At 38.5% G+C, this 12,071-nt stretch overlaps 1 long non-coding RNA gene across 1 annotated transcript; it reads right to left on the bottom strand.

The window, feature by feature from the left end:
- Window positions 1-3,717: 3,717 nt before the first annotated feature.
- On the bottom strand, window positions 3,718-10,304 carry LOC144456977 (uncharacterized). The gene is made up of 2 exons (XR_013486224.1): window positions 9,624-10,304; window positions 3,718-4,606 (listed from the first exon to the last, which is right to left on the bottom strand). It is a non-coding gene; the product is annotated as an uncharacterized LOC144456977 (long non-coding RNA).
- Between the last annotated feature and the right edge of the window lie 1,767 nt (window positions 10,305-12,071).

The following is a 12,071-nucleotide window of genomic DNA, read 5'->3' as shown; positions in this document are numbered from 1 at the left end:
TGTCTTCAGTCTTATACCTAATTGATGATGTCAATGAAACCAGTTACTCTTCTTGACTTCCCACTTTCTGGCTTCACATCATTTATCACATAGGATTTCATGCTAAAGAAGACTTTAAATATCATTTAGTCTACCCCTAGAAATGCCCCCAAAAGTTAAATGATTTGTTTAAAGTTACACAGAATGCAGCAAAGCAAGGTTTTGAACTTAGGTGGTTATTGTTCAGTTGTTTCACTCATGTCTGACTCCTCGTGACCCCATTTGGATTCTCTTGGCAGAGATACTAGAGTGATTTGCCATTTCCTTCTCTAGCTCATTTTGCAGATGAAGAAACTGAGGTGAACAGGATTAAGTGGCTTGCCCAGGGTCATACAGCAAGTAAGTGTCTGAGGCCAGATTTGAACTCAGGTCCTTCCTGACTCCAGGCCAGGGACTGTGCCACCTATATGCCCTTGAACCTAGGCCCTCTGACTCAAAATTCAGTACCAGATGTTGCCTCCAATACACAATACATCATTTTCCCAGGGACCTTAGCTGGAAAATTTAGAGTCAATTTTTCCTCTTCCCTCATCCAATCTCACAAATCCACATCCAAAATATCTCTTGGAACCATCCCTCCTCTTCCTCTCCCATTTCCACTACCATAGTACAGACCTTCATTACCTCTCACCTGAACCATTATAACAGCCTTCTAACTATCCTACTAGTTCCAGTTTCACCCCCTTCATTCTATTCTGTCCCACAAGATGATTACTTTTTCTTAATCATAATTCCAATTATATAATTCCAATTATATAATTCCAATAATCACAGACCATTTATGGCTCTCCATGGCCTACCAGAATATCCAAAACTCCTTTATGTTGGCATTCAAGGATTTTCATACTTTAGACCTGGGATAGAACCAATATCTACCAGGGTTACCTAGATAAGGGAAAGGTGACAAAGCCAGGACTTGATTAGCCCCTGGTTCAGGGCAAGGGTCAAGCAGTGTCTCCCTTGATGAAGCTTCCTCTCTATGTGGATGTGGTTTCCTAGCCTCCTCCCATGTTATGCCAGCTTTTTGATAGTTAACAAGCCGCAAGTCAACAAACACTTATTAAAAGCTGACTTTGTGCCAGGTACTGTGCTAAATGTTGGGGATGTAATCAAACTGAAAGACTCTTCTTTTCCTTAAGGACCTTACATTCTAATGGAAAACAACACATGAAAGAGAGTGAAAATGACTTGGGTGGTGAGGTAGGGTGGGATGAGCCCACCTTTGCGGAGTGATAAGGCCCAAGGAATGAGGGATGGCTAGTCTTGGCCCTTCCTCAAAAAGGAGGTTAGAGGAAGAACTTATTAGTGGGAAAAGGGGGATGCAAGGGTGGAGGGAGAAGGAAGAAGCATATTAATAGCACTTTCCAGATATACCTTTTATTCTCATTCTCAATGAGGAAAAACTCTGGACTTATTGCAGATGAGCCTTGCATCCCTTGGGCAGAACTCATGCCATTAACAATGGGAGAAGGAGGGATGGATTCAGGTCTCCTAGTGATGCTTAAATGGTAATGGCCAAGCAGACATCAATTACATAGCACCTTTCATAGTCATACAAAGGGAAAAATTACTTGGCTTCTGATCCCTGTTCCTCTAGATTGTGCCATGGGGCTGGTGCTGAGCAGAGGTTTAGTGGTTTGCCTTGGGCCACTGGCATTGAGAATGTTAACTATTAATGTATTTTCATTATTTTCCCCTGCTTTTCTATTTTTAGTAAATTAGAAATTATCAGTACTATTGTGTGATGTCATTTAATTTGAAGTCAAATAGTTTGGACTTGTAAGGAAGAAATGTAGAAGGATTTAAATCTTATGAGAATTAATTTGGGTTCCTTAGTAAGAGTCAGGGTATATGTGAGAAGAGTGTCATGTGAAGGTATCTTCATTCCACTCCAAGATTATAAGCTCTTTGAGCTATAGGGAGTAGGACTCCTTCATCTTTGTGTAAGCCACAGCACTCAACCTCTGCTTTGCTCCTTATACATATGCAAGTACTTGTTGAATGAATGAGTGATACAGAAAAGTGTGGTGTGTGAAACAGCTTGGGCATGTGACTCCAAGATGAAGTTTGGGAATCTGTCACTTCACCTTTAACTACTATCACACTGTAAAATGGGTTAGATCACATTTCATTAGATTTTCCTCTAGAGGACAGGAAAAAATACATGAAACTCAAATTTATCATTTTTTGATATTGATTTTTGAGTTTCATAAGTCACATGGAACTATCTTGATGCTTTAAAATAGCTTAAAATAATAAGAAAAGACCTTTAAACTTTCCAATCATATTTCTTTTCCAGTACAACAACTGCATTTTTCTACTCATCTGTGTGACATGGGATGATTCACTTAGCTTTTCTGGGCGTCAGTTTCCTCATCTGTAAAATGAATAGATTGGTCTTGAAGATTTCTGAGGCTCAACCTGCTCTAAATCCTATGTATAGATATAATTTGTTACTGAAAAGATTGTATAGTTTCAAAGAGAAATATAAATAAATTCTGGGAATTAGTAAGACTGTGGAGTATAGGAAAGAGTAAGAGACCTGAAATCAGAAAAGAGATAAGTATCAAAGGCAGAATTTGAACTTAACTATCTGGGTGACTCTTAGTGAGTAATCATCTGAGCCTTAATTTGCTGAGCTCTGAGTTGGGGATAATTATGCGTATAGTTTCTAAATTGTTGGGTTGTTATGAGGATCAAAAGAACTAGTATATGTAAAGTATTTTATAAATAGTAGTTCTTGTTAAAACATTTATTTACTCCTTTTGACTCATTTTTACATGCTGTTCAGGATTTTCCCATGAGGCCAATAATCAAGGCTTGCTTGTCTAGGGAGAGGTTCAAATTAGCAGTACTCATAAATATAGTGTTATTCATCTCATCAATTTCCTACTTTATCTCTAAACATTGGAGTTTGGATCACTCAAATGGTTTTGTAAATGTTTTAAAAGGTCATTGATTCAGTGCCTACCTTAGTTAATTTCACATAGGCAAAAACTGTGGTAAACAAATTAGATATGGCCTGCTCTCCAGGGTTACCCTTTCTACTCTGACATGTAGTTGGGACCTCTGGGGTTGGCTAGCCTGACTTCAAGGAATTCAGGGGTCATACTCCTAAAACTATAACTCATAAGCCTCTATGAGTTTGCATTTAACAATCAGCCAGCAGACATGATTAGCTAAACAACATTTACCAAAATATCACACTAGCCTTATGAATTTTGATGCACTTCCCCCTACCAACAAATATGCGTAGCATCAGTGGATGGAATGGACACAAACACAGAGTTCAGAAATAGATTTATAACATTTGCTATGGTATAAATGCACATAATGAATATTTCACAAGACCGCAGGTTGGAGTTAGCTCCAACATACCCCTGCCCATGTCTCTTTGTTAGTGGTCTATTCTTTTTGTAATTATAAGGCAATGGTTTTTGTTTTCAATATTGTGTGCTGACATCTAACTCTTATGGTCCTTCTAGCTTTTAACTGTTGTTGTTTGTCCTTTGTTTTCAAAGAGGAACAGCGTGAAGTGATATCTTGACTTGCATGTGAATTGGATTTAAGTGAGACAGAGTTGTGCAAAGTTGTCTGCTGGGAGCGCCTGCGTCCTGGCTGTGGTATGATGCCGGCAGAGTGTGAAGAGAGAAAGAATCACGGGCCAGGTGAGAGCAGTGAAGAACAAACTCTGTTTATTGATCTGAGGGCTCAGGCTTATATAGTACTGGATCAAGCAATAGTAACATTGTTATTCATGAAAAGTACAAATCTAATTAGGTGATTTCCTTACTTCCTTGTACCTTGTCTGTTACATTCTTTCCTGCATCCTGTCCTGTACCCCATCCATTTCCTCCCTTCTTGCATCCTGTTTTCAAGAGACAGAACAGGGGGTTGGTGAGCCGACGTCCTGAGTTTCACAGGTGTCAGGCTTAGTACAAGCTGCAGGTAAGACCCGGGCTGGCTTAAGCCTTCCAACTCCCCAAAGCCGGCTCTCTACATCTCCCCCTTTCTTCTGTTCTAGCTTGAGAACGTGGGATGCACATCAGGAGAAAACTCAAGAGTAACAAGAATACTATCAAGGTACAAAATACAACAGCAAACTTGAAATATTCTGGAAAGTGTTAAGTTGCTTGATATAGTACAATAGTTTATAAACAATATCTTGGGGATCAATACCATCCATGTTATATTTTTGGAATGCCAAGCGCCCTGAAACTTATTCAATATTTGATCAGAAGTTACATTGGTAGTATTAGAAAGCAAATAGGGAGTTACACAAACAAAAGTATAGTGGTCAAGTTACAGGTTTAACCCAAGGTGGGGGTAAGGCATAGAAGTCCAATGTAATCATGACTCCATCATGGAGCCATCTGCGACAGTCATCATTGCAAAAAAGGACAGTCAACATATTATTGGCTCTTCATCTTCTCGGTCTCGCCTTCCTCCTCCGCTTGTCTCTCCGACCAGTTTTTCCTTTGATGCTCAGGGTCTCTATCCCTCTGGTCAGTATGCTGACAGGTATGGATGTTCCTCTCGGGAACCCAGACTGGTTCTCCTGCATGTTCTGGAAAAACACAAGCATAACCTCGACCCCAGGTTAGTAATTTTACTGGACCATCCCAATTACCCATCTTTGGATCCTTCCACATTACTGTGACATCTGGTTGCTCATCTAACAAACTGTTCTTTTGCCCTACAAAATGTTTTTGTGCAGGAGTACGTCCTTGATCATCTAGTGTCAAAAAATTTATAGTATATATTACCTGATCCAATCTCCTTCTTACCCTATTTTCTATTCCCTCTTTTTTCTGTTTATCAAGGAGGATTTTAATATCCTTGTTGCGCCTTTCAACAATGGCTTGTCCAGTAGGATTGTACGGGATGCCAGTAGAATGAGTGATATTATAGGTGAGACAAAATTGTGCAAAATTCCTGCTAGTATAGGCGGGAGCATTGTCAGTCTTGAGGTATCTTGGAATACCAAGAATACTAAAGCAAAACAATAAATGATCAATGACATGGGTAGCAGCCTCCCCTGTATGGGGGGTAGCCATAGTAAACCCAGAGAAGGTATCTACAGTTACATGTATATAGTGAAGACGCCCAAAAGATGGATAATGAGTGACATTCATCTGCCATATGTCTAATGGACGAAGGCCTCTCGGATTAGTGGAGGTGATACGTGGAGAGGGAAGATAGGGGACACATTTTGTACATGATTTCACAACATTCCACGCTTGTTCTCGTGTGATATGGAATTGTCTCTTTAACATATTAGCAGATTGATGGAAATGTTCATGGGATTGTTGAGCTTCGAGTAGGGAAAAGGAAAAGGTAATTATTGTATCTGCTATGGAGTTGCCTTCTATTATAGGACCTGGGAGAGAAATATGAGCGGGAACATGCATGCAAAAAAGAGGATGGGTATGTTCTCTTATTGTATTTTGTAATTCGTGAAAAAGCTGAAAAATAGAGAGGTTAGTGGAGTATTTTAACTGTGCAGTTTCTACGGAGTTAATTACATAAACAGCATACTTGCTATCAGAGACAATATTGAGAGGACAATTGCTTTATAACTTCAATAATTGCAAAAATCTCATTTTGTTGAGTAGACTGGAATGGGGTATTAATAATCCTTTTAATGTCAGGAGGGCAGTAATAAGCCACGGTGCCATTCTTAGTGGCATCAGTAAAGATAGTTAATGCCTTGGGCAATGGCTGATTTTGTACAATCCGAGGGAACATCCACTTATAAGGTGTCATGAATTGAAAGATTTTTTGTGTAAAAACGTTATCCATACACCCTTGATATATTGATAACACCACCTGCCAGGAAGGGTCATTACTTACCAACATGTCAATCTGCTCCTGAGTATATGGTTGGTGGATCACCTGAGGAAGGTGTCCACTGATGGCGAGTGCTCTTTTTAGCGCCTTTGATAGAAGTTGCGCTACAAGCTGTGCATAAGGGGTTACAGACCTTTTGGTCTGGAATGCAGGAATACCCACTCTAAGATCCCTGCTTGCTGATGTATGGCTCCAAAAGGAATCTCTGGAGTTGGCAGGATGGTTATTTCAATAAGAAGACCCTTTTCTATTCTTTGGGTTCTACATTGTTCAATTGCAGATTCCACCTTTGAAGTTGTATATTGCTTCTGGAGTTAATTGTCTTGGGGAATTAAGATTAGGATCTCCTCGGAGTATCTTAAAAAGTTCCCCTAGCTCATGAGTTCCTATTCCCAAATGAGGTGAAGCCAATTATATCTCCCAGTAATTTTTGAAAATCATTCAGGGATTTTAATTGATCCCTTCTTATTATGACCTTTTGTGGTTTAATTTCTGTCTGCTCTACTGTTTGTCCTAAATATGAAAAGGGTGGAGAAAGTTGTATTTTTCTGGTGCTACAACTAATCCTTGATCTTCTAATGCCTTAGTCATAGTCCTCAAAATCGTTTCTAACACTCCAGCATCTGGGTGAGAGCATAAAATATCATCCATATAATGTATAATATAGGCCTGTGGAAAGCGGTCTCTAACTGGTTGGATGAGTGCTGCTACAAATTGCTGACAAATGGTAGGACTATTTTTCATCCCTTGGGGGAGAACTTTCCATTGATATCTTATGTGGGGCTCTTAAGTTTATTGAAGGTAATGAAAATGCAAAGTATGGCCTGTCCTCTGGTTGTAGCAGGATAGTATAGAAGCAATCCTTCAATCTAATCCATAAGGGCCATCCTTTCGGTATCATATTGGGAGAGGGCAAGCCTGGTTGAAGGCTGCCCATATCTTGCATTCTATCATTTATGCATCTAAGATCGGTCAACATTCTCCATTTTCCTGATTTCTTTTTTATAGCAAAAATAGGTGAGTTCCACGGACTATTAGATGGCTCAATATGGCCGGCCTCTAACTGTTCTTTTACTATTTCAGTCAGGGCAGTTAGCTTTTCTTGAGATAGGGGCCACTGTTCCACCCATATGGGAGGTCCCTCCTTCCAAATTATTCGAGGGGTCCTCTGTCTCTTGTCTTTCTCAACAGTGACCCCTAGTGAAAACCCTGCCGTATAGATTGTATGGATACCCCCATCTCCTGAAGTATATCTTGCCCCCACTTTTTTTTTTGCGCATACTCTGACACATACATTGTAATTACACTTAAAAAACATGAATCACACATTGATATGAAATAAAGGAATTTTAGAATAAGACTCTCCCTAACATTGTGTAATTGTTCAGTAGAAAAATAGCCAACTAAATATGATTAAGTAATGTTTAGAACAGCATAAATTTAAGTAGCTAAGAAATCAGGTATGTATAGAAATGTGTTTAAGGTTATGCTTCTTGGCAGAAAACACAGAAATAACTAAGTTTCCTATCTGTAGTTAAAAAAAAAGATTCCCTAATGGTTTAATTAATAAAAATTATTTTCAACTCTGAAATGTTATTTTAACTACTGACCAGGCTATGACAAATTTATGCTGGATTTATGCTAGGGAGTTAGGCAGTAGAACTCTGCAGCAAAGCAAAAGAATTTCTTTAGTTATCTACTGAATTCAAGAGGGTTTTGCTGGGCAAGGGTAAAAATATATTTCTAAATATTCAAAGACAAATAAATGTCCCCTTTACCACTCTTGCTTGTTTAATTTGCTTGCAAATCCTCTCAAAGAACCACCAGGACAAATGAAAGCCTAAAAATATTGCTATTAATATTCTAACAAAGTCAGAATGAAGAATTTTTTAAATCAAAAAGTTCTATCAAAGATACATTAAAGAGGACTTATGAAGTTATAGCCTTTTATATACTGTAAAATATATTAAGATTTTAGCTATATTATAACTAGTACTAAGGAGCTGATTCAGAAAATTTACAAGCTACATCTTACTGGAAATTTTAGTATACATACAGTGCATTAGACTGTGTTCAACATACAAACTGCTCATGTCAAATTTCTAAAGCAGAGAGTTTATTTACTGCTACCCTTGAAGTTTCCTCCCCACCTGATTAAGAAAACAAGTTGATTTGTTTTCTAATTATTGATATAACTTAGCTTCTTAAATAATTTTCCTCTCTTTTGAATGCCAATGTAATTTTAAAGTTACCTAAATGGTGGTTGTAGATAAAATAATACAAGCTTTATTTTTCTAGAATTACCATAAGATAGAACTCTGGATTTACAAACTGATCTGAAATGAATGGAAGGTTGCAAAGGACATGTATCTACAAAAGCTATAAAATTAAGTATGCTATTTTAGCTCTAACTTAAATAAAACTTTTTTTTATATGTATATAAGGCAAATGTCCCATTTTCTTTGATTATTAAAAAGGATCTAAAATGAAATCCCCTTAACCACTGATTTTGGTTAGTCTGGTCATCTGCCATATCACATTTACCTTTGTGGTTTTTTTTTTTAAATACTCTTTGGAAATGTGATGGCTGACAAAAAAAAATGTTAATATACAATTTTCTTTGAGACTCTTGAAAACCACAAAAATTTCCAATATCATAATGACTACAAATTCTAACATTTAATGTGAAGTCATCATAACTCTTTGCATGCCACAATGACACACACCTAAGGCCAACTTTTTCAGAATGTACTATAACTTGAATAAAATCAAATAGGGAGACATATAAAATGGGAAATACAATGTAGCTTCACATCACAGCTCCTGCTTGTCCATAAGACATTATGGAGGGAGTAATAATTTCACTTACACACTGACTTTATAAATGTGATCAGCTGCCAATGTCCTGAATATTTATGACATGGGTCTTTTTAACAAGAACAGGACAGCAGCATGGTAACCACTTTTCTAAGTATATTTTCTATACAAAATAATTCCAAGATATAATCATTAAGTTCTCATATAGTACTATTATTTTAAACAATAATCAATAAAATACCAAATATGTGAAAATTACAACACCACTAAGACTGAGCACTGCCATTTCCTAGTGTAATCAAAGTTGGTATTAGTACAGTCTTGGCAATGCAATGGTTGGACAGTACAGGTATCTTATGCAGAGATTTCAGTAGCAGAATGGCCCTTGGTTTGTTCTCAATAGAAATGACAAGATGCAGTTGACAATTTAAAGAAAGACAATGTTCTTATTTGCATGCTAAAATTCTAGTTGTGTCCCCTGTATTTGAACACTTTCAAATAATATTGTCTGTCTCTCTGCTCTGCCTACGAGCTCTGCCCCATATTAGCTAACTATCTTATAGGACACTACTTAGCCCGTGGGGCTTACTTTCCCTTTAAATCAGAGAAGCAGAAAAGCGGCAGTCTCATTCTGAAGTTTACTTTCGCTTTTGAAGACGCTCAAAAGCCGTAGTCTCGTTTGTCCGCCTGCGTGGTTTGCTTTCCCACCTGTGCAGTTTGCTTTCACTTTAAATCTGAGACCCCGAAAAGTGGCAGCCTCGTTCTGATGTTCACTTTCACTTTAAGAGACCCTGATAAGCAGCAGTCTCGTTCTGATTTTCACTTTAAGAGACCCGATAAGCGGCAGTCTGGTTTCTTTTTAATCCCTGTTTAACCTGGTGAAAATAAAAAACTGTATAGGAAAATTATGGCCCTACCTTGTTAGCGTCTTCTCTTGATGACAGGAGCTCCTTTTCTAGGGCTGTTGCCGAAACAGCCCACCTTGTCCAGGGCCACTCTGCTGGAGGAAGCCTTCCTTTCAGGTCCCTGTCTAGGCGCCAAAAGCCGGCAGCGCCTGCATCCCCGGCTGTGGTATGATGCCGGCAGAGTGTGAAGAGAGAAAGAATCACCGGCCAGGTGAGAGCAGTGAAGAACAAACTCTGTTTATTGATCTGAGGGCTCAGGCTTATATAGTACTGGATCAAGCAATAGTAACATTGTTATTCATGAAAAGTACAAATCTAATTAGGTGATTTCCTTACTTCCTTGTACCTTGTCTGTTACATTCTTTCCTGCATCCTGTCCTGTACCCCATCCATTTCCTCCCTTCTTGCATCCTGTTTTCAAGAGACAAAACAGGGGGTTGGTGAGCCGACGTCCTGAGTTTCACAGGTGTCAGGCTTAGTACAAGCTGCAGGTAAGACCCGGGCTGGCTTAAGCCTTCCAACTCCCCAAAGCCGGCCCTCTACAGTTGTCAGTCTCATTCTCTCTTCCAGAGTTGCTGGAATCCAGTGTAAGATAAAAGTCAAGATGACTGGCAATGGCCCAGGATGCAGTGGATGAATTTGCCATCTTTCATGTCTGACCAAACTCTACAGGATCCACAGCACTTGCTTCAGCTGTTCTTCATGGCCATTGGAACAAGTTGATGTCATTCATCCATTCCACTGGGGGAAGTCTTCACATGCTCAGGGTAGACATCCCCCTAATTCACCAATGAGTTTGAGGCCCATCAGTTACGCTCATCCTGTCAAGAAGGATTGCTAGAGTGTAGTTGCTGCACATTCTGTAGCTTCTTGGAGTCACAGATGAGAGCTGAGTGCCAGGTAGACACCAAAGGTAGATGAGCAGACCTGAAAAGACCTCAGCAAGCCCTCATACTAGAAGTGTCAGTTGTCCTTGAACACCCCATACATCCCATTTTTAACTATTTGGCTTAGAGAAAGCAATATTGATTCCCAGGCCCCAGCTTTTATATTGATTTGAGCTGTCTCTTTTCCACAACTGTACTGGGCAATCAAATTCAATATGATTCCATTCAGTTCAGTTAATCTCAACTCCACTCATTTCAATGTAATAAATGAGACATCTAAGATGATTCAGACAGACCTTCCTCCTTCTGCTTATCATGTAGATAAAGGAGATGGGGTGCAGAAAATGATGATATAAATTGGAAAATGTAATATAGATAGATAGATAGATAGATAGATAGATAGATAGATGGATGGATGTACATGAAGTAGTGAATTGCACTGAAAAGAATACCAGAACAGGAAGCAGAAGACCTAGACATGAATTCTACTTCTTCATACTTCTAGCTTTATCATAGCCAGTTGGCCACTTATCCTCTATGAAATTTGACTTCTTTATTTGTAAAATGGGGTATAATAAAATGCAATACTTTCTTCAAAGAATTGTTTAGGACGTGCTTTAGAAATCTCAGTGTACTCTACAAATGTGTGTTGTTGTGGTGATTGTTACAAAGGCCAATGAAAAATCCAAGGAGTGAGAGTTCATTTCTGATTGGAAGGAGCAGGGATGGCTGAATGGAGGACATGGGCCCTGAGCCGAATTTGATTATTGTTTTCTCAGTGAAAAATTTCATTTTCCCATGAGCATCAGAGAAAATGAAATTATTTACAAATATCTGCATTAACAATGATTATAGCAGATGACATTTATATAGCACTTTAAGCAGGCTTAAGAAATGCTTTACATGTTATCTCGTTAGTCTTCATAACAACTCTATGGAATAGGTGCTACTGCTATCTCTTTTTATAGATGAAGAAACTAAGAGAGCAGACAGCTGACATAAGTGACATAAGGCCATATAGACAGTTAGCTTCTTAGGCTTGTGAACTTGTCTTCCTGATTCTGAGACAGGCCCTCAATCCATTAAGCCACAGAATATATGTATCTTAATAATGCTGATAATAACTCTTACTTCTATAGGGCTTTAAAATCCACAAATTGCTTCTTCAGAATGGCCTTGTGAGTTAGGCAGTGAAAGAGCTATTATGCTTCCTTTTTATAAATGGGAGAAGTTTTATGGATGAAGAAACAGGATCAGAGAGATATTTGCCCATGATCACACACAGAGAGTATATGGCAGAACTGGGCCTTGGAGGATTACCTTTTTGTTTCCTGATTTTCATTTGAGTTGTATTTTCAAATATTAACCCAATATCCCGTTATCACATCAATATTAAACTCCCTTAGGTAAAATGAATCCTTAGACCAACACCTTGGAATGTGAAAAACATCTGAAAATCTGCCTCAAAGTCTTCTAATCTTATTATTTTCTATGATTCCAGTATTTTTGTATCTTCAAGAAACTCTTCCACAGGCTGTTGACATTCTACAGATTTATTCTTTGTTCTGGGAAC

This window comes from Phascolarctos cinereus, unplaced genomic scaffold, assembly GCF_003287225.1.
Source record: "Phascolarctos cinereus isolate Bilbo 61053 unplaced genomic scaffold, phaCin_HiC Scaffold_4;HRSCAF=312, whole genome shotgun sequence".
Lineage (NCBI taxonomy): Eukaryota > Metazoa > Chordata > Mammalia > Diprotodontia > Phascolarctidae > Phascolarctos > Phascolarctos cinereus.
This window is presented reverse-complemented; position numbering and strand designations above follow the sequence as displayed.